Source organism: Aegilops tauschii, chromosome 4, assembly GCF_002575655.3.
Source record: "Aegilops tauschii subsp. strangulata cultivar AL8/78 chromosome 4, Aet v6.0, whole genome shotgun sequence".
In the NCBI taxonomy this organism is placed as follows: Eukaryota; Viridiplantae; Streptophyta; class Magnoliopsida; order Poales; family Poaceae; genus Aegilops; species Aegilops tauschii.
Genome location: NC_053038.3, coordinates 228,033,164 through 228,057,387, shown reverse-complemented (window position 1 = coordinate 228,057,387; position 24,224 = coordinate 228,033,164).

Below are 24,224 nucleotides of genomic sequence, written 5' to 3'. Positions count from 1 at the left end.
AGATTCCTGCAACATGAGACATTGCAGCCATGTAGGTCATTACATTGAATGTGCTGGCAAATTCACACCATAGGATAATAATGAACAATATCTATCACTACACGCATATTTGGCTGGTGGAGGCTCTAAGTTTAATTATTTTTTTGCATAAAGCCAATTTTTCCTACAACAAAGGAATAAACTTTATTCTAACTACAAAGTTGATGCAAATATTGAGAAGGTAACCCCAACTCAATCCCAAAATCATTAATAACCCAACAATTTCATTAAATATAGTGATGAGATCAACCAATAATCCAAGTACCAGATACTCAAAATGTCCATAACCGGGGACACGGCAAATCATGATTTGTTTGTACACTCTACAGAGGTTTTGCACTTTTCCCCACAAGACTCGAGCTCTTCCGTTGAATTTCTCGCACTACATGATGTTTGAGAAACGGATGACCGAGACACAGTCTTTTTGAAGCATTAACACTTTACTCTGGGTAGACAGTACCACCTACTTTCCCCTACATCTGCTAGCCTACCACTGAAAGAGGTCACACAACTTACTCAACTATGCCAGAGCCCATAATGGCTTCTGGCTGCACAGGGAAGTTTCTAGCATGAATAATCTTATGATCCCTTTGAGCCTGGGTGGCATTCCATAGGATGATCACACGGGTACCCCGGGATCTCCTAGGACAACACCGGTATATCCCCAGGTGTCCGGGAAAGCCACTGGTATATCCCCAGGGTGCCCCAACCAATCCACCCATATGTGTATTAAAGTAGACACCTTAAGTTTCCCTTAGATAACATTACTCTCGCAACTTTCATGAATCTCACATACCAATCCACGTCTATGAGCATAGCAAAGCAGTATAAGCATAACGTATGATCCCAGGGTTTGATGAAAGACAATAGGTTCCTACCTCATCAACTACTTCCCAAATACCCACAGGTTCTCAATCCTACTCATGCAATGTTTGAGGGATAAAACTAATGCATAAAAAGTGGGTAATAAAGGGATATGATCAAAGTGTGAACTTGCCTTGTACTGTTGACTAAGATGTGTCGCACTCATAACTCGTGATAGATCTACTCATCACACTCCGATCAATCTATCGTAAGCAAGCAATTATAAGCACACATAATCAATCACTCAAAAGATCCAAAGGAACAAAGAAAACACTTCGGAAAACTTCGAAAACTGACAAACAACTCTTGCAACAGAAAACAATTTCTAACGGTACCAAAATTAGGTGGATTTGGTCTTATCAGAAAGTTTAGGTCAAGAGCTTCAATTATAAAAAAGAATCAATTAAATCGAAGTTATAAAACTCGAGTTATGAACAAAGAAGTTTGAATTCAAATCTGTTTGAAATTAGATTTTAAACTTTCAAAAACATGTTTAAGTTGGTTATCTGGACAGAGGGAAACATAACGAAGAAGTGGGCGTTGGTTTCGTTGGATTTGCATAAATGATCAAAAAGTTGTGACTGTTTGAAGATCAGGGACTAAACTGTAAATAAAACATCTACAAAGAGGTCCCTGACTAAAAAAGAAAACCTAACGAACGAGCATTTGCTACAGAACTATATGAAATGAACACATTCGCTAAACACACCTAAATAGAGAACGTTTGCTAAATAAGTAAACCTAAACAAAACCGGTTTTATATAAAAAAATCTAGTTATTTTGAAAACAAAACCTAAGAAAAAACCATAGTGGTTTATTACCCGTTCCGGATTTCGACGAAAACCGGCGGTTTTCGGCGGCGGATCGGGTCGGGCGTCCGGCGGGTCGAGCGTCTGGCGGGTCGAGGCGGCGGCGTCCGGCGGGTCGAGCAGCGCGGCGTAGAGGCGAGCGCGCGGCGAGGGCGGAGCGCGGGACGGCGGCGCAGACGAGCGGCGGCGGCGGCGGTGGTGCGGCGAAGCTGGCGGCGCCGGTGGCGGTGGCTGGCGCGGCGGCGAGGTGCGGGCGACGCGGCGGCGGTGTGGAGTCGAGGGGCCCTGGGTCCCGCTATAGGCTAAGGGGAGGCTCGGCTTGCGGCAGGGGGCGACGGCGGCAGTGTCCTCGCCGGACACGGGCGGCGGCGGGGCGTGCAGCGCCCAGACTCGGGGCGGAGGCGGCGCTCGGTTGGGCCGTCTGGCTGGCTGGGCCACGGCCTAGTCGGTCGGCGCGAGAGTTTTTTTTAGTAAACAATTTTTTTCAGACAATAACAATAAAATAAACCAAATAAAATAAAAATATACTATAGGCATACAATATATCATAAATTTCAGAAAAAAATCTTCTATAACTTGAACATTTTTCTAGCGTCAAATTAAATCCACAAAAATTTAAATAAAGCAAAGAGTGCTACTGATTTATTTAAAACCCAATAAAAATCAGTTTAAAAATACCAAAATGATTTCAAATTTATTTCTCTCCAATTTTCTAATATAGGGAATCATTTTACCCTAATTTCCATATATTTCATTTTTTGGAGAAAAATAATTTGAATAAAACCCAAATAACTCCAAATTGAAAATAATTTCAAAGGGACTTTAAATTTGATTCTTTTAAACTTCCAACTCATATTTCATATGATTTGAAGAAGTCATTTTATCTTCTCTCATGAAAATCATTGAGTTGCATAAAGTTTCTAAATTTGAAATATTTCCAAATGGAATTCAAATCTTTTCAAAACCCTTTTTCATTTAATTAAATGGAAGAAGTCATATCATCTTCACTCTAGGGTTTTGTGATGCAAAGAATTTGAATTCATGGAGATCATAAATGCAAGGTGAAAGTTTGGGAAAGTCCTTTTATTCCCTCTCATTTGACTTTCAAAAAGTGTCAAATTTCACTCAGTTTCACACAAGCAACCACACCACAATCAAACAATCAATCGGAACTATTTATTTAATATAACATTCCAAAATTTAGAATTTTGGGATGATACAAACCTACCACTCTTAAAATGAATCTCGCCCTCGAGATTCGGAGAGGCTAGCAAGAAATAGGTTAGGTTCGGGGGTCTTCTCAAAATCCATCGATCGTCACAAGGGTTTGGGGTGCTACCACCCTTAGAAGCATGGTTATGGTTCCATCAAAACTCAGGTCGTACATCCTTATTATTGGCAGTGTTGATCTTCTCAGATCTTCAGGATAATTCCTTCTCTGGGTTCTTCGGTAGTGGCATAAACTTTTCCTCAATCCTTGTATCCTTTCATCTTGGTAAGGTCTTCTGTGACTGGGTCTTCTTAGCTAATGAGTCTGGCGCCAATACTAAACAACTATGGATATCTCATGGTGGTCGTCAATTTATGGTTTCTCCTGCAGGAAATGGGTCTAGGTTGAACCTCACTGTATACCCTATGATTGGCAACAGCTGCCTTGTACAAGGGAAAATTGTCATACCATTCTAAGTTTTAAACAAGGTTTTGATCGTCGTTGCTCTACTATGGGTAAGCACTCAGATTTACCATTCCATATAGCAAGGCGAATAATAAGAGTAAGTCGGTATGGTGATAAGTCCATCCCGCACCCAAATCATTACTTTGTACATGGTTTAGTGAATCTCGCATTCTAACACTCGGTCATCCTCACAAGCTTTGCAGAATTTCGCTTGTCGACGAACTGGGTTCGGAAAAATCCATGGATTCTGCAAGCCAAACAAACATCTATTATTCCTTCACAACTCTTAGGTTTTGCGTAAACACTTATAAGATCGTCAGTGGATAAGGTCGTAATCTCTTCCAGGGTTTTCCCTTCAGCAAGAGTGTGCTTGCTTCTTGGCAGGTCCTGGAGCCTGTGGGTTATGGCCCATCTCTTGAACTCATCATCAGGGCAACTGCTCGTTATTCCAACATCCAGCTTCCTAGCATTATTAATTCCATCCAATTATAATGTCTCTCTTCCTTCTATTGGTACCAAACTAAGACGTGATTACTCAGACTCATCATGGAGTTACAATTGCTCCATATTACCAACATTATACGTTCTTTACGTCCAATAATACTTCATCCCTTCATATTCTTGGGATATCCCACATATCGAGATAAAACTCGTACTTATTTTGTCCAAAATCCACTCCATGGAATATCATAATCCTTTCCAGAGGTCAAGTGTCCTCACAGGGTACTACCACCCTTCAAATGCACAAATTCATCCATAGACCATATTTCTCGTGTCCTCGAAAATGGTCAAAATCTTTCTTCATAGAGTAACTACTCATAAAATCCAAGTCAGTACCCACGATGCTAACTTTATTGATTCTCAAATTATTACAATCTCCTGTATTTCCATTACATGCCTCAACACCTCAATAATATAAGAAATGTTCCCACTTCTACTACTATATTTCTTACAGACTCAACTATTTAACATGGAAATCCGCATTGGGACAGTCTCTGGCAAAGTGCCCTACTTCATTACAACGGAAACATATTACTTCTGACAAGTCTCGAGGTTTCCTTGTGATTTCAAAGCCTCCTTGGGTCCTTGGCTTCTTTTTGGGAAACCGCTAAAGTAGTGCCCTGACTCCTTGCACCTGAAACAGGTGATATGGCTCAGGTCCTTCCTGGCTGCCTAGTTGGGCATTCTTCATTTGGGTGACTTTCTTCACAATGAGGGCATTCATCCTTGTGTTTGTTATGGTTGTGTCCTATTTCTCCACAGAGCTTGCATGCACAAGGTTTCTTCATATCATTTCCATAAGGCTTCAAACTCGGGGACACAAGACGAGACTTTAGCAGAGTCAACTTAAATTCTTCCCAAGTGGTTACTCTTTGCCATCTATTAATGGTTTGGTACATCCTCCACCAAGTAGCAGCACCTCTTTCAAAGCACTGAAGAGCATGTTGGGTCATATCCTTTCCGGCTATAGTGTTATTCTTCATGTGATCTTCCATGTTCTGAATCCATTGGTCCGTCTCCAATTGAGTCATCGGTCCAGAAAATATGAGTTCATCTCCATTCATACTCTATTGGTTCCAAGGGTTTCGGGGTGAGATAAGAGAGATAGAGAGGGATACACACAATACAAACAATAGTTTTGAAGAATCAGATTTTATTTGTGGCTGTCGGAAAAACATCAAACAAATGACAGCTCACAATCGTTGCATCTAACGTAAGTATATAACAGGGGTTTGGTCTTCTTCTGATCGCGCTTGCTGATCTTCTCAAGTTCTTCTGCCAGATCATGTATGTTGACGCAACGTCTCTCGTGATGTCCTTTATTATGGATTTGCATTCCACACTTCTGGGTTTCAACATCCTTGGCATGAACCATGGTCCTATTGTCCTTCAGTTCCTGACGAATCTCCGGTATCTCGAGGTTTTGCTCCTCCAGCTTGGCTACTTTCAGCTCCCGGGTCCCGAGTTCTTCATGAAATGATTCCTTGTCAAATACAGCTTCCTGAAGGTCCATCTTAAAATTCTTGATGTAATACTCCAGATCCTGGTGATACACCAACAAAGGTTAAAACTTCATCTTTTTCTAATAGGTGCTCTATTAGCCCTTTTGTCATACAATCCTTCCGACGAAATGCATGCTTAACTCAGCGCGGTGACAACAGCATAAGCAGATGATAACATCATGGATAGCCGTGTTTCTGCCCTTGTCATTTCCATGAGCTATCATTCCATAGTTGATATCTCCTACTTATGGGTTTTCTCACAAAAACTTTGAGTTTGAACGCTCCATGTTCCGGTCTTTCTCCGACACACCTTGATCTCAGGTATTGATAGCTTCAATAGTCTGATAAGTTCCATAAGGGTAGCCTTCATAGGTCATACCAAATCTGGAATTTCTTCAGAGCCTTCAAATTCTCCTAGTCTTCGGAGTCTTCAACCGTTGTAGTTCCATTATTATAATGCTCGGTAAAATCCTCTTCATTCCAAAGTGGTCTTAGTATCTGATATCTTGTACTTCTTGGAGTGGTCTCATCAGTCGAATCTTCATATGGTCAAAAAGAGGAAGGGGTATAGTCTAACTAAAAGGGAATATTTGATAAAGCTTAGAAAAGAAGAGAGCTAGAAGATCTTTTTGAAAATAAAGTTTTAGAAAAAATCTTTCCTATGGGCTTGCCAGTTTCTAGGGGTCACGTCCTAGAGTCAACATGTGCTCTGATACCATCTTGTAACGACCCGACCCGAATGGATCGAAGTCTCTGTGCTTAAGTGTCATCCCTAGATCGGTATGCTGACACACACAGTACTCAAGGATTTATAACAGAGGTAAATCACATGTATAAAGTAACTTAAATACTATTACCTCAATCCATATAGCGGAAGTAACAACAAGGTTGTGGATTCCCATCAACACCAACGGCAAAGTTGAGTGTAGACATCGTAACCCTAACGTACCACTTACTCGTCGAAAGATTCCTGCAACATGAGACATTGCAGCCATATAGGTCAGTACATTGAATGTACTGGAAAATTCACACCATAGGATAATGATGAACAATATCTATCACTACATGCATATTTGGCTGGTGGAGGCTCTAAGTTTAATTATTTTTTGCATAAAGCCAATTTTTTCCTACAACAAAGGAATAAATTTTATTTAACTACAAAGTTGATAAAAATATTGAGAAGGTAACCCCAACTCAATCCCAAAATCATTAATAACCCAACAATTTCATTAAATATAGTGATGAGATCAACCAATAATCCAAGTACCAGATACTCAAAATGTCCATAACCGGGGACAGGGAAAATCATGATTTGTTTGTACACTCTACAGAGGTTTGCGCACTTTTCCCCACAAGACTCGATCTCCTCTGTTGAATTTTTCGCACTAAATGATGTTTGAGAAATGGATGACCGAGACACAGTCTTTCTAAAGCATTAACTCTTTACTCTGGGTAGACAATACCACCTACTTTCCCCTACATCTGCTAGCCCACCACTGAAAGAGGTCACACAACTTACTCAACTATGCTAGAGCCCATAATGGCTTCTGGCTGCACACGGAAGTTTCTAGCATGAATAATCTTATGTTCCCTTTGAGCCTGGGTGGCATTCCATGGGATGATCACACGGGTACCCCGGGATCTCCTAGGACAACACTGGTATATCCCCAGGTGTCCGGGCAAGCCACTGGTATATCCCCAGGGTGCCCAAACCAATCCACCCAGATGTGTATTAAAGTAGCCACCTTAAGTTTCCCTTAGATAACATTACTCTCGCAACTTTCACGAATTTCACATACCAATCCACGTCTATGAGCATAGCAAAGCAGTTTAAGCATAACGTATGATCCCAGGGTTTGATGAAAAACAATAGGTTCCTACCTCATCAACAACTTCCCAAATACCCACATGTTCTCAATCCTACTCATGCAATGTTTGAGGGATAAAACTAATGCATAAAACTGGGTAATAAAGGGATATGATCAAAGTGTGAACTTGGCTTGTACTGTAGATGAAGATGCGTCACACTCATAACTCATGATAGATCTACTCGTCACACTCCGAGCAATCTATCGTAAGCAAGCAATTATAATCACACATAAGCAATCACTCAAAAGATCCAAAGGAACGAAGAAAACACTTCAGAAAACTTCAAAAAAGGCAAACAACTCTTGCAACAGAAAACAATTTCTAATAGTACCAAAATTATGTGGATTTGGTCTTATCAGAAAGTTTAGGTCAAGAGCTTCAATTAGCAAAAAGAATCAATTAAATCGAAGTTATAAAACTTGAATTATGAACAAAAGAAGTTTGAATTCAAATATGTTTGAAAATAAATTTTGAACTTTCAAAAATATGTTTAAGTTAGTTATCTGGACAGAGGGAAACATAACGAAGAAGTGGGCGTTGGTTTCGTTGGATTTGGATAAACGAGCAAAAAGTTCTGGCCGTTTGAAGATCAGGGACTAAACTATAAATAAAACATCTACAAAGAGGTCCCTGACTAAAACAGAAAGGGATTTTTATTTCTGTGCCCCTGGTTCCTTAGCTCTACTCATTCATCCCCACTCTGTTAACTTTGCTCACTTTTCCCCACTCCCTTGCCCGAACCCCTCAGAAGAGGTTATAACGGACATTGCCGTCGGGTCAATGCCTTTGACCATTAGCAGATGAGTGGGGCCGCGTATACGTGGGCGCATGCAAGACCGCGGTCGTGGGGTAGCACATGTCCATGGACATGCCCAAAACGTCCCATCATATAAAGAGGGCAACCACCTCCATCGCCCCTACCATTTTCCCCCAAATCCCCTCCCTGCCGCATTGTCTTCCTCTCCCCCACCGGCGTCGTCTCGCTCTCCTCCACTGCCTCCACCACACCATCTCGCTCTCCCCCACCACGTCCTCTTCCTCACCTTCATAGCCTCCATCTGTCAGGTGGCCGGCGCTCGTGGCGACGCCGGCGCGGCGGCCGGAGATGTGGTGGAGCTGCAGGGTCAGGGCGCGGTGATCGCGGATGTCGGCGGCGTCCACGGCGGTGCGGGGAAACTCACAACCGCAGTGGATGTGGCGGGCTCCGCCTCATCACTGCAGAAGGTGACGACGTTGAGCGGCGCAGTCCATCCGATGCCCCTGTTGCGCCTCCTGCTGTGGAGCAGCAGGTATTTGCGCTTACTTAGCTTGTAGAGTTAGTTGCTCCCTAGTTGCATTGGTTAGATTGTGATTCATACAGTAGTTCAAATGGTTAGAGTAGTTGGTTTGACAGATGGACCGGGGTTTTTTGTATGGGTTGGGGGGATGGGGGGTTTTGGACTAGGGTTTGTTGGATAAATTCGTTGCAAAAATGCTAGCTAGATGTTGTCAACTATGATTTTAGGTGCTGCAATGATTGGGGTTTTTAGATTTGTTTTTAGATTTGGATAAATTCGTTGCAAAAATGCTAGATGTTGTGAACATATTGGGGTTTTTAATGCTATGATGCTTATTAGATTTGTTTTTAGTGCTCACAGATTGGGGTTTTTAATGCTACTCGGATTCGTTGCCTTAGATTGGGTCCCTATTAGATCTGTTTTTGAATGCTACTCAGATTGGGGTTTTGAATGTCATATGCCCAAATGGAATCCATTGATTAAGAAGTTATTTGATTCGTTAGTATATAAATTTTTTCACAATATGTAGTTATATTAGCTCTGTTCTTCAATGTATGTGCATGACCAATGATCAATGTGTTATTTGAATGTCATATTGGGGTTTTTGATCAATGTGTGTACAAATCTAATACATTGATATACTAGTGATGGATGTGGTTTTTGAATGCATAGAGCTAAGGGGCACAGAAATAAAAAAAAACCCACTTCTAAAACATTTCTGATATTGGGAGTATATTAGCCCTATGATCAATGTATCATGTGTGCATATCTAAATTTTCAATTGGCTACTAGTGATGGATGTAATTGTATATTCAGGAGGATGATGATTTTGGGGAGAAAGAGGAAGCTAGCCAACTACGACCCGTACGAGGGGGCGTTTAGTGATGATTCTGAATATGAGGTAAGCCTATCCCTTGTTCATTTAGTTCCTTTGACATGGTGTATATGAATCTATAATGTATTAATGCAATTCATTCATGTGTGCAGTATGATTCTGGAGATGATGTCTACAAGGGAAACGTCGCGTCCTTCACAGCCAAGGAGGTGGATAAGATCAAGGCCAAGGGAGTTGCTTCCTTCTACAGCCGCAAGTTCAAGAAGTGGCACTGCCCCTACTGCACCACCAAGCCAAAGCCAAGGGATGGCCGCTTCGATCACCTTCTGTCTCATGCTGAGGATGTGGCGATTCGGGGGGAGGACTGCATGATCAGGGGGCAGCATGCCGCCCTCGCGAAGGCCCTGACTTCGGCGTGATGTGATCGATGATGTGATGTTTGAACTAAATCTTTAAGTTTATCTGTTGGGTTACTTTTGGTTTGTTGAACTGAATCTCGTTGGTTATGGTTTGTTGAACTGAATCTCTCATTGGTTATGCTAGTAATCTGGTTGCTATCTATATTTGTCTGTCCTTAAATTTGCCTGTGGTATATTTGTCTGTCCTGAATCTATGATTAGTTATGTTTAGATGTTGTGAACTATGATCTTAGGAGCTGCAATGATCACACATGTTGTGTAGGAAATAAAATGCATGCTCCAAATGAGATCATGTAAACCTTGGCAAACCTGGACAGTACAAATTCAAGAAAATGCAAAAACAAGTAGAACCTTGGCAAACTATCTATGTTTGTATAGGAGATCATGTGTGCAAAATTTGAAGTGATTTAGAGGAGGTCAAATAAATTTGAATTTGAGAAAATGTGCTCCAAATGAGCTCCCAGGCTAGGGTAAACAGCCCATTTGTAATCAAGTTTTTTTGAACCTACTCTAAATGAGCCAAATGTTTTTTATTAACACATATTCACTTTCCATAGTGTAGATTCGAAGTCTCACTATTTTTTGAATTAATCTTCATATTTTTACATTTTCTTTTGAAAACATATGCTTTAATATAAAAACTATTAAAAACACGTTTTGAAATATGAAAATGGAAAACTAACTTCATATCCTTCTTATTCACTTTAAAATAAAGCTTTAGTGATTTTTTTGATTTTTTTTATTTTTCAAAAATAGAAGGTAACACCACCGCCTCTCCTTGAACTCTATGAAATCATGCACATGATAGCTCATATGTGTGAAGGTTTTCTCATGAAAATGACCATAGACTAAGTTTATGATTTTTTTGTTGGTAACATGTCACATAAGACAACATTGTGCGCAGGTTTTATATTTTTTTGATTTTTTTTAAATTAATGGTGCTCATTTGACCTCGATCGTGCCAGCTAGGGTTTTTTCATGAAAATGACCATAGACCAAGTTTAGTATTTTTCCTCGTTAGTTTGCCTTATAAAACGACGAACAGCGAAGGTTTCATATTTTTTTGATTTTTTTAAATTAGTAATGCTCAGTCAAAGCCTTCGAAACCCTGTTGACCAGCTCAAAACCCCTCTAAACCCCGCGGGATTTCGCCTAACCCTAGCTCGCAGCGTCAGCCGTCCGATCATACCCTTGCGCCAAGCGACAGCCCTCGGATCTGGTCTTCTTGAAGGAATTAGGTGGGCTGGCTGCGTGCCGGCTCCGCGTCGTTGGATCACAAGGACGGCTCCGCATCGTTGGATCGTGGGGCGATCCGCGAGAGGCGATCCTATTGGTTGTGCTCGGCTGCTCGCCCACCACTGACTCCACAAAAAAAGTTGTTATTGGGCCCAAAAGGAAACCAAGCTTTGGTTGGGCCGTCGAATTGCGTCGTTTTTTTGCATCGTTTGCTCTGTTTTTTGTGAACGTGTTGGCTCTGTATTTTTGCATCGTTTGCTCTATTTTTTGTGAACATGTTTGCTCTCTATTTTTTCATCGTTTGAAATCAATTGACATTGCGTAGCAAATGACCAAATTTTTAAGGGCCAAATTTATTCTTATCATGCAAAATGGCCACAAACTATTCAAAAATTGTCTCTTTTTGTTCATATAATATATATGACCACGGATACCCACGCGTGCAATTAGCTTCTTTTTCTTCTTCTTTTTCAAACCACCGTTTCCCACGCGTGTACACTACTAGGGAAAAGCCTAGCAGCAGCGCGGGTTCTAGGTATATCTGTAGCGCGGGGACCGGCGCTACTAATAAGGCGCTACAGCTAACCCGTAGCAGCAGCGCGTGCACGCCCGCGCTAGTGCTGTACAAGTGTAACAACAGCATGCTGCCTAGAATCTCGCTACTGCTAATAGCTCTAGCGCGCTTTGTCTGGACGAGCTACTGCTACTCTCACGCTGCTGCTAACTTTTCTCCACTCGCTACTGCTAATTTTAGTAGTTTTTGATTTTTTTCTGCATATTTGTTTTGTATTTGAACAGGCATTATACAAGAATCTTTAGCAGATACAAATGTCATCATGATACACATACAAATGGCTGCGAGACCACAAATGTAATCATAGCATATACATACAAATAGTCTGATCATAATCATCATCCAACACAAAGTGGTATCTCGTCATCATCTCGAAAATAGCTATACATGCAAGTCTCGAATACTTGCAACTACAACGTCATCCATCTAAACAATGATATACGCGAGAAGAGCTATCACTATGAGTGAGAGCGGAACTATGCAGTACATGAGGCGGCGGTTATGAGTCCTCTCTCGCGCTAGCGTGAACCTCAAGTAACTAGCTTCTCCTTCTTGTCTGCTTTTGAAGCCTTTATGGTTGGCGCCCGAGACCCCATTCACTTGCGCCTGACACTCAGGCCACTCATTGTACACCCCGGAACCTTCCCTTTGTACACGACATAGCACTGCCATCTCACCATCAAGAAACTAGGTACCTGTTAGAGATGCATCTTCATCAAGAGGATGTACAATCATATGCAACAAAATATACTAGAGCAACACGAAAAAGAAAGGGTTAGCAACTAGATGCAACATACAGTATGCAAACTAATTAACTAGAGGTACGCAGGTCATCGTACCCAAACTAACAAAGTAGCGTTACGCAAGTTTGGCAGGGACCATGGACATCACAAAGTTTCGTCGCTACAGAAAGTATACAAGTTCAACCGACACATATCATCATCATCGACATCGTAAATCACTAGATGTTCCATCCTTCCATATCATCGAGGATGGACCCTAGCTTCTTGAATGGCGTGAGGTCTTGACGTTGCATGCCTATGCGAGTTCAGACGTCAGCTCGCGATATAGGGCCGTGGTGGAACATCCCCTTCTCATCGACGACTTCTTTCATGATGATCGCCGCAATGTCCCTTTGGATGCGAAAGAAGTCATCTCTAAGTTTAATCCGCTTCTCCATGAGATTCTAGCCACTTGTGGATATGATCATCATTTCTGCTTGTCATGCAAAGCTTTTGGTGATCCGTGCTGAACTCAATCATGAGATGGAGGATGTAGAATCCATCCTTCTTGCTTGGTTTTGGGACATGGATGCAGCAGAAGTTAGTTTTATGCGCGAAACCCATCTTCTTGTTCCTTTGTTTCCTGATCTGCATGTGGCCACCTCTAATGCTGAAGCCTTGGAGAGCATCATCTAGAATATTCATTATGTGGGTGTAGTCCTTCTTCTCGTAGTCTCTGGAAGGGTTGAAATACACGGCGTGGGAGACTCGCAGGTAAAGAACGATAAGGACGGCGCGCCCGTTGCTGCGGGGAAAAGACGCCTCAAATTATTCTCCATATGAGCGAGAAGGAATGATTGAAATGTACGAAAGGGTTGTCTGGAACTGACTTACTTTGGATGATAAGGCAGGAGGACAATTTCCTGGTCCTTATTCTGTACCATGAAGTTTTGGAGGTAGTCCCTAGCAGTTTCACGCTTGAAATCGCCGAGACTCAAGAAAGACTCGTGCATGTAGTACGGATCCGCCACACAGATTTGCGAGACTTCTTCTCTCTTCATGACGGAGCTCATATGTAGCGCAAAAAGGCGGACGATTGTAAAATCAAGCCGCCTTGTCAGAAACATCTCAAAGATATGGTCAAACCGCAGGAAGAACACATCCGCGGGGCGTGTGTCGACGTAGCACTTCCCCTCAGGCACACGAGCCGCGTATGTCGGATATCCTGGATCCTTCGAGGCTAGTAGGCTTTTCTCAGTCGACAGCACATGGTCGTGCAGTCTCCTGAGATCCCCTGATAGTGCCTCCAGCGGTTTCGGCGGTAGCATCGGCTCTCCTGTGAGATGGAACATGGCCGCACCTTTCACGGGTACACGCTCTTCAGAATCCATCGTCTGGATGCTATGTTCTCTGGCTTGTTTGGAGGCAGCTCTCTTCCTCGATCTCTTCCTCTCCTTTTTCTTGGGCACACCTTCCAGACCCTTCCTTAACCCCTACCCCAGTGTTCCCAGGCTAAGCACTGTACAACCCCCGGCTAGTTGAGCCTATGTTGAGGCGGCATCTTCAGGTGTGTCCTGTGAGGATTTCATGAAGAGAGACTTTTTGCAATCCCTGCCACGACCTTCCTGCCCGGGCAGATCATCCATATCCTCATTAGCATGCTGATAGCCCGATTCGTCATATGGTTGACTCATCATATCTAAGTCACAGTCATACGTGTTTGTATTGAGGAAACCCATTGGGTCGACCTCCGTCTCATCATCCATTCTCTGTTCTGTAGGACCGATTACATCAGCCAGTACTATTGCACCCCCTTCATCACGTCGTCCGCCGCTCTCACCCGGCACTACAGGAGCTGGTAATTGCGTAGGCGGGGTGGTGGTCTCCGCACATGCTTGTTAATGTGTGGTTATTGGTGTGCTCTCGGCCGGCTCCAGGTGAATAAGATTCTTCGGCCAAAGCAGCATCCAACCCTTGCAGCTTCCAATCCGCGGCGGGATCTCGTCGTCCTCTCCCACATGCTCTACTGGAGGAGGCAAATCCTCGTGCCCCGATTTCACACTGGAAAAGTTAACCCTGAAGTGCCCAGCGGGGATCGGCTGGTTGTGGAACGTGGGTTGCAAGGTGTTCATTATCATCCCCTTTCCCACGTCCACCTTCTGGCCTTTGATCAAGTAGAGTATGGTGCACGGGGTTTCTTCGGCCTGCAAACACATATGTCTGTGGCGTAAAACATCCGAAAGGCAACGAAAATGGAATATTATATATATATATATATATATGTTGGTGCGACATGTAATTACCGTGAGGGCGTCGAGCTCAGCCAAAGACAAAGGCCCACCTAGCGCGCCAGAGACTGAGGACGGGCTGCTATGAGCGGGAGCGACTGCGAGAGGAGGCCCGGTTGCGTGAGCTAGTGATGGTGCGGTGGTGTTGTTGTTCATGGAGTTGCTCCTGACGAAACTGGGCAACGGGAAATCATGTACCGTCTTGTCTGGATTTTCTTTCGTCCAATTGATGATAACTGGAACCAAGTTAGTAGCAAAATCATTTCTGCAGGCAGTTACAGCTGCATTGACTGCCTGCTGTAGCAACTCATTTTTTCCTCGGCTATTTTTTTCGCGTCCTTAGCTGTTTTTTTCTCAACCGCAAACTTCACCTTCTCGTCGCTGTCCGCCTGACTAAACTTCTGTTTCTGCTTCTTGGCCTCCGGGCCCTCGTTGTAAAACACCTTCCACATGGCGCCGTCTCCAGCGTCGTGCACACGACCATATTGCGGCCGCTGGCCCAAAGGGAGTCCCTTAAGTTCGTTCAAGGCCCGGTTGAGAGGGGTGTCCCACTTGGGCCTCATCGGAGAAGTAGGGCTTTCGGCTGCAAGCTGGTGTTGCTTCTCCTACAGAAGGAGCGTGAACCGTTTAGGAATGTGTAGTCGACTAGATCTGGAGCTAAACGTAAGGTGGTAAAAGAATAATTACCAGTAGTCTAATCAATTTCCTCGTGATCTGGTTCGTGTAAAAAACCTTCTTTTCCTTGTCCCACTTGTAGCGGGCCGTGATGAAGTCACGCTCCAAGGGGTTGGTGAACTTCCCGAAGGGGTCTGGGATACCCGCGGCTTCATGTTCCGCGTCCTCCTTATCCCATATGGGCCTTTTACTGAGGTAGCCACGGCTTCCTAGGTGATGCTTCCCCGTGTTCGTTTGTTGAAGGCTCTTGAATTTCGCAGCCTTAGCCTTGGCTGCCTCAGTAGCGCAAGTGTCCTTGAACTTTTCGAACTCCTCTTCTGTAAGTGTCGGATTTTCCTCCCGAATCTTGGACAAGGGTTCCTCAGCCTCAATAGCTCGTTTCACCCTCCCTTTCCAGGAGGACAAATCATTGCTGAACATGCCAATGGCGTGATTGTTAATCTTTTTCATCTTCGGATCATCCCATGGTTGTTCTATGTTATCATCCCGGTCGGGGAACTTGAATCTCTTGTGCAACTTCGTCAGGAGCAACTGCGTCAAATGTTCTTTACTCCTTAAGTCATCGTCGTTGATGCTCGCGCATTCCCGTAGGATGCATCCTACTTGGTTCCCATAGCACTTGCGAGGTTCTTCCGGCTCTAATGGCTCAAACTTGCCAGGTGCCATCTTTGTGATCACCAGTCATCCAATCCCTAGTTTGTTAGGTTTTCGTATCCTATGCTTCTTCTGCTTCTTCTTTTCAGTAGCGGCATCGGCGCCGGTACCTTCCCCGCCGGTATCTTCCCCGCCGGTACCTTCCCCGCCGGTCTCGGCGCCGCCATCGGTGCCGGCGCCGTCGGTGTCGATGTCGGCGTCAGTACCATCATTGAGGCCGACCTGCAAACCTTGACTATGCGATTTCTTAGCAGTCAAATAGTCGAGGTACTCTTGTTCACCCTGATAATCCGTCCCGTCTGCATCTTGGTCAGAAGGCCTAGTTTCTTCGTTGTTCGACATGTTTCCTATGATTAAGTCTCCTCGTTTAACTCTAAAAAAATGAAAAAATGAGAAATTACATAAAAAAGAAATCTATGTTTTCCGGAATGTCGTTTCCCAGCACTCGATATGCCTACTATCTAGCACAAATCATGCCAAAATTCACGGAAAATTTCGGCATGACCTTTGGTAAAAAAATGGACATATCGAGCGCCTAAAATTCACCTGAATGGAAATGAATCAACATTCTGGCGTAACATAGGCCATTCGGATCATTTACCCTGCACATAATCGTCATGCCCAAATGACATGTCCAAATTTCCAAATATGACATGTCCAAAACATCACATGTCCACTTCAAATTTGCATATAAAAGGAAGAAAAATATAGAACTTGAAAAAAAACCTAGCTAAATTCATAACTAAATATATAACCTAATTAACCATCTGCCCTAACTAAAACCTAAGTAAATTAACCAAAAAACCTAGCTACCAGAGAGAGGAGGAGCGATGGGGGGCTTACAGAGGGTGCAGGCCCGACGACGGCCGAGGTTGGGAGGGGTCGGGGTCGGGGTCGAGGCCGGGGCCGTGGGCGAGCACCGGGGACGGAGCCGGGGCCGGGTCGGGGTCAGTCGGGGGCCGGCACCGGGGTCGGTTGGGGGCGAGCGCAGAGGCGTGGCGAGGGTAGGGCTCCGGCGGCGCGATGGGGGAAGAGAGAGTGTGGGGATTTGGGGGAAAATAGGCGGGATGAAGAGAGGAGTGGGGATTTTGGGGGTTAAGTGGGCATAGTAGTAGCGCATTTAGGCAAAACACGCTATAGCTACTCCAGGTAGCTATAGCGGTTTTGTGTAGAAAGCGCTACTGCTATCTTGACTAGTTGTAGCTCTTTTCTCACAAAAGCGCTGCTGCTATAACCAGTACCTATATAACAGTTTTCCTATTTGTTTCATTCTATTTTCTCTTACTTTATTTTCTCTCACTTTTCTTTTCTTTTTTCCGAGAGCAGTGAACGAAGGGAATTGAAGGCGATATATATTGCATCATTTGATGGTTAAATATGTATACAAAATAGGAACATATATATTACATCATTGGACCCATGCATAATAATGGCTAAGTGTGTATACAAAATAGGAACATATATATTACATCATTTGACCGATAACATACGATTCCTCAGCGTTGACGTTTTCGTTTTTGAGTCAGCTTCTTTCCCTTCTTGTTCGTTGAAAAATAATTGAGCCCCTCATTGTGACTTTGCCTTTTCCATGGAGTATGATTTTTCTTAGGTAATGTAGTATTGATTCTTCTTTTGACGTATACTTCATCATCATCATCATCTTCCCTCATTGGGTTGCCGTACAGATCGTAGTCTTCCTCGTTGGCGAGTCCACCCATTCCAATGATGTTCCTTTTGCCTCTCCTCACAACAACACGGCTAGGATTGCGCGGGTCGGTTATGAAGAAGCATTGTGTCACGTGCTTAGAGTGTACCCATGGCTCGTTTTTTGCGATAGCGTTCACGGTAGCGCTCTTGACGTCGGGTATAGTCATGGTAGTGAAATTCCGGTTTTATCTTTCGACATTCTTAGCCCATCTGACACGGAACATCATCGTGTTGTGCAGTCCAGAGTAGTCAAGCTCCCAGATCTCCTCGACCCTTCCATAAAATCTTTCAGTTGCGTCGTTGTCGCTGTCGGTCATGCATTCCATCGTCACCCCTGAGTTCTGATCATCACTGTCCATATCTTTGGCCTCCGTGTAGAACATGTATTCGTTGATATCGTATGCCTGATAGGTTAGGAGGTTGGGCGAGGGGCCATGTGCTAAGGCGTATATGAGCAATCTCTCCTTACAGCCCTCCTCCGGGGGATTAGCAATAATATGCTCTTTGAACCAATGCAGGAAAGTGGAGTTGTGCTCTCTAGTAACTTCGGCGTCCGTCCTGCATACCTCTCGGTCACGATACTTCTTTGCGATAATTTCTTTGTGCAGTGCCACGAAAGGATCTACCTTGTCTAGGTGTTGTAGCACTACCAAGTTTGCTATGTCAAAGTCGCTGCGTCGATCTGAGTATGCCACGTGCAGTTCCCTGCGACCGTTGGAGTGACCTTCTCCTTCGAGCCTCCCATCGTGCTTGTTAATGGGCAAACCGACGCTAATACCAGGCGGCTGGTCTGCGCCATATAGAAAATTCTCACATAAAGAGATGCACTCTTGTGTCAGATAGCCCTGGACGATGCTTCCATCCGGACGGGACATGTTACGAACGAATCATTTGATGAGACCATTCATCCTCTCAAACGGCATCATGTTGTGCAGAAATGACGGCCCCAGGTCTATTATGTCGTCCACAATATGGACACACACATGCACCATCACGTCAAAGAACGCAGGCGGGAAGTACATCTCAAGCTCATTCAGTATCACAACGATCTCTTCCTGTAGCCTTCGGAGCTGCTTCAGACCGATCGACTTTCGAGAGATGACGTCGAAAAAGTTGCAGAGACCAATAAGCGTGTCACGGACGTGCTTGTCCACTATCCCTCTAAGGGCAACAGGTAGTATTTGCGTCATCATCACATGACATTCATGGGACATCATCCCGCTGAACCTTTTCTTGTCCGTGTCTAGATATCTGCTTATCTTGCCACAGTAACCGGAACTAACTTTGTCTCCGGTAAGGCACTTAAAGAATTGATTGATTCAGCCTGACTTAAGGTGAAGCAAGAACGGGGGCAATAATCCTCTTTCTTTATTTTCTTGCCCTTCTTCTCCCGCGCCTCTGTCTCCATCTCTGTCTCGTCTGACTTTTTACGGGGCGGCATGTGCAGATCTTCCCTGATTTTCAAATCTTGCAAGTCTTTTCTTGCCTTCGTCCCATCCTTGGTCTTATCCGGCATGTTCATCAGTGTCGCGAGCAAGCTCTCAAGGACATTCTTACAGATATGCATTTGATCATGGCAATGAGGTGTATCGAGTTTGTGCCAGTACTCCAAGTCCCAGAACACAGACCTCGTCTTCCACACCTTCAGCAGCGGCTCCAGCGCCTTTTTCATCGTCTTTCCCGGTGCGGGGCACTCCTTCCAGTTTTTCAACAGCTCATCGATTTCGGCACCGCTCCGCTTACGTGGAGGTCCTCGATGCTCAGCGTGACCATTGAATAGATCTCCATGGTTTCTCCACGGGTCGTCCTGTTCGAGCCATCTTTGATGCGCCATGTACACGATTTTCCCAGACCCGCCATCTTTCCTTGACGTTAGCTGCTGAGACGTTGTATCATCCATGCATCGCGTGCATCCGCAATATACATGGCACACCTGGCCTGCGACATATCCGTAACCGAGATAGTCGTGCACCGTCATGATTAGCGCGGCTCTCATGTAGAAATACTCGCCTTTACTGGCGTCCCATGTCTTGGCCGGTGTTTTCCATAACGTGTCTAACTCCTCTTGAAGTAGCCCCAGATACAAATTAATATTATTTCCTGGTTGTGTTGGCCCTTGAATAAGCATCCTCATGTGAATGTACTTTGACTTCATGTACAACCAGGCGGGAGGTTGTACATCCATACAAACACGGGCCATGTGCTATGGTTGGTGTTCTGGTTGCCAAACGGATTCATGCCATCGGTACACGCACCGAGCACAATGTTCCTTGCATCACATTCAAAATACCGATAGAAGCTGTTCAACGCTCTCCACTGGCTTCCATCCTTGACGTGTCTCAGCTTCGGATCATCTCCATCGTCGGGCTTCTTCCTCTCCGCGTGCCAGCGCATTAGCCTTGACTCCGTGGGATCTACGAAATACCGCTGGAGATGGGGAGTGATCGGTAAGTGCCATACAACTTTATGGGGACATTTCTTCCCGGCCTTCTTGTATCGAGAAGCATTGCACACCGGACAACTTGTTTTTTCCGCGTGCTCCTTCCGATAAATTATGCAATCGTTGATGCATGCATGGTATCTAATGTGTGGCAGATCAAGAGGGCACACGATCTTCTTGGCCTCATCAACACTAGTAGGACATAGATCCCCTGCGGGAAGAACATCCTTTAGGTACTTGAGATGCTCATCGAGGCTAGTGTTGGTCCATTTGTTTTTAGCCTTCGTCTTCAGGAGTTGGAGCGTGAAACTCAAGCGGGTCACCTCAGGATTGCAACCATCATACAATGGAGTGTTCGAGTCTACCACCAGTTGCTCCAGCTTAGCCTCCTCTCTAGAAGCGGCTCTCGTAGTACTCGTCTCCTAGTGAAGTAGTGCTTGAACATGAGGGTCCCGCATGATTGAACTTAGTACCGACGAACTCTCCTGCATGGAGTCCACGTTCTCTCCGCCGCCATGTCCGGCCCCTTCTCCTCCGCCATGTCCGGCCCCTTCTCCACCTCCATGTGCGGCCTCTTCCCCGCCGTCATTATCGATCATCTCTTCATCTTGCCCCATCTCGTCATTGCCTGCCCCGTCGGCGTCCTCAACATCGTCATCCATCTTCAATTATCCACCGAGTATAGCCATCCATGAAACCAGTCATGAGCAGGTGCACTTCGACACGACCATCGTCATAGGGGTCGAGCCAAACTATTCCTTTGCATTTTCAACACGGACATAAAACCTCTGTCCGGTTATTTTCTTTCATGTCCTGCACCGCCGACCGCAACCACCTGTCCACCATCGTTCCACTGACCATCATGAACGTCTGCACATAAATAATAAACAAATTGATTATAAAAATGCGTGCATGCATCAAAGTCATACAAAAATTTGGCATGACCTTCCCTAAAAATAGGACATATAGATCTAGAGTTTGCGCGGAATTCGCCGAAACGGAAATAAATCGACATTTCGGCAAAACATAGGCAACTCAAAAGCACAATTTGGCATCAACTCATGCCACACACACAATTTCCACCATATTACCCAATTATCATATCACACACACATACAGATATTTCCATTTTGCAAAAGCATGAAATTTTAATCACCTCTATCTCGAGATCGAGCACACGGTGGAGATGATGATGTAGGGACATCAAAAGTGCACAAAGCTCTTCTTGACAAAGATAGATCTAGTTAGGGGGCAAATAGGTCACTTAACTAAATGCTACATCTACCTAGCTAGCTAATTTGGGAGGAGACAACTTCAACTAGTGGAGGGGGAGGAAAAAGAGAAAGGAGATGCATTAATGGAGGTGGTGTAGTTAGCTAGGAGTAATGAAGAGAGAGAAATGTAGGTAGAAAAGGGAGAGTAATGGGGAGAAGTATTCAGGAAGAAGAAGAGTGAGAGAGGGAGGATGTGGGAGGTAGGGGAAAGGGAGGAGATGTGCTGGGGGAGGGGAGGACGGGTGGAAAAAGGTGGTGGGGTGCTGCGACTTAGGAGTAGCCCAGGAGGAAACACGCACTACTAATAAGAGCGTAGCAGCAGCGCGCTTCTCGCAACGCGCTACTGCTAAACGGGGCCAACCGTGTGGACAATTTCAAAATTAGCAGCAGCGACGTGACTAAAAAGCGTGCTACTACTATTGCATTAGCAGTAGCGCGCACCATGACCCCGCGCTGCTGCTAAACTTAGGTTGTTGGTTACAGTCGGTCGATTTTTGTAGCAGCGCGGTTTAGCCCTCACGCGCTACTGCTAAATTTGCCTCAGTAGCGTGTTTTTCTTAACCGTGCTACTGCTAATTAGCAGTAGCGCTTCTTTTTGTGCAGCGCTGCTGCTAAGATTCTGTGTATAAGGTTTTCCCTATTAGTGGTACACTCCCGATGTTGCGGTGGGTTTGAAAATGGGTTACTTCACATTTGACCCCATTATTGCCACGGCCAAATAACACGTAGCACTATAGCTATTTAAGCACCCTCTGCCTCTGCCATCCATCATCCATCTCCCATCCTCTCTGCCATCTGCCCTTCTTGCTCTTCGACCACTTCTCCTTCTTCTAGCACATCCTCAGCCATGCAGTACACCGGACCAACCTACCACTTCCCACCCACCGTGCTGGAGAGGCTCTACCCTCCTAGCGTGTACGTTGAGCGCACACTACGTGTGTGGGAAATATCAAGGTGGAGGACCGCAAGGAACTTCACCGAGTTCTTCCTCGTGTCCGGCTACCACCACCTCCCGCGGGGATCTCCAAGGATGTTCCATGTCGAGGAGGTCATCCAAAACAGGGTGGTGGTTGCTCTCCTTGCCCACTTCACCAACACATTCACGCCTTCTACCTGCTCGGTCGGGTGTTTTGGTGTGGCTGCGAGTTCATCGCTTTCACCACCCACAACATGTTCATGGAGTACACCAACATCTTCCCCACCGCATCCCGCATGCACACTCTTCCGTACCCCATCGACAACGCCCCGGAGGAGCAGTGAAGGGCACCCGGAGGAAGAGCGAGGTGGAGAAGGTCGCGTCTAGGGTTCTAAACCCTCTATCTATTTTTTTTTTGAGTCTAAGTTATGTTAAGTTGTAATCCCATTGAACTATGTGAGAGATGCTATGGGCTTGTTGGCCCTTTTATCAAGTTCTATTATTAAGTTTTCTATCTATTCTATTATGAAGTTCTTCCTAGTTTCAACTATGTGATCGTGCTATGGGATTGTTGGCCCTATCTACATGTATGTTGATTGTTTAGAGAGCTCGCTTTGTTAGTAACCACCTAGTGCATGCAGCCACAACGAACCCTTCTTTTCTTACACAAGCCACAAATATTAGCCACCTAGCTAGTGCATGCACCCACAACATATTTGTTCAATTTATTGGTCGTAGCAAAACGGGTGTAGATGCAAGTGGATCAAAAGCGTTGCAACTGATCATAAAAAATGATGCTCTAAATCAAGGAGATAAGTGTGCGAGAAGAGAGGAACCAGTGGCAGCGACCGTCGCTGCATCCGTGGCGGCTGGCGTGCACGAAAGTGGCTCGGTCAGTGCATCGTGGCGGCACGCATCAGCGCATGCAGGATCGGTCGGCGAATGCAAGCTCGGTCGGCGCATCGACGCATGCAGGCAGGCTTGTTGGGTGCATGCATAGCAGGCTTCTGTCGTGGCGGTGTGCGCATGCGTTTAATGCAAGGGACGACCCAACGAAACCACGGCCCAACGGTCGAACAGCTACACCCCCAACATGGCCCCACTCGTCATAGTTAACGGTCAAACCACTGACCCAACGGCGATGTCCGTTGTGACCTCTTCTGAGGGTTTCGGGCAAGGGAGTGGGGAAAACTGAGCAAAAGTTAAGAGCATGGAGATGGATGAGTAGAGCTAAGGAACCAGGGGCACAGATGTAAAACTGAGCAAAAGTTAAGAGCGTGGGGATGGATGAGTAGAGCTAAGGAACCAGGGGCACAGATGTAAAAATCCCAAACAGAAAACCTAACGAACGAGCGTTCGCTACAGAACTATATGAAACGAACACATTCGCTAAACACACCTAAATAGAGAACATTTGCTAAATAAGTAAACCTAAACAAAACCGGTTTTATATAAAAAACGATCTAGGTTTTTTTAAAAAGAAAACCTAAGAAAAAACCATAGCGGTTTATTACCGGTTCGGGGTTTTCGACGAAAACCAGCGGTTTTCGGCGGCGGATCGGGTCGGCGTCCGGCGGGTCGAGCGTCCGGCGGGTCGAGGCGGCGGCGAACTCCGGCGGGGCGGCGGCGTCCGGCGGGTGGAGCGGCGCGGCGCGGAGGCGAGCTCGCGGCAAGGGCGGAGCGCGGGACGGCGGCGCAGACGAGCAGTGGCGGCGGCGGTGGTGCGATGAGGTTGGCTGCGCGGGGCGGCGACATCGGCGGTGGTGGCGAGCGCGGCGGCGAGGTGCGGGCGACGCGGCGGCGGTGTGGAGTCGAGGGCCCCTGTGTCCCGCTATATATAGGCTAGGGGGCGGCTCGGCTTGCGGCAGGGGGCGACCGCGGCGGTGTCCGCACCGGACACGGGCGGCGGCGGGGCGTGCAGTGCCCAGATTCGGGGCGGAGGCGGCGC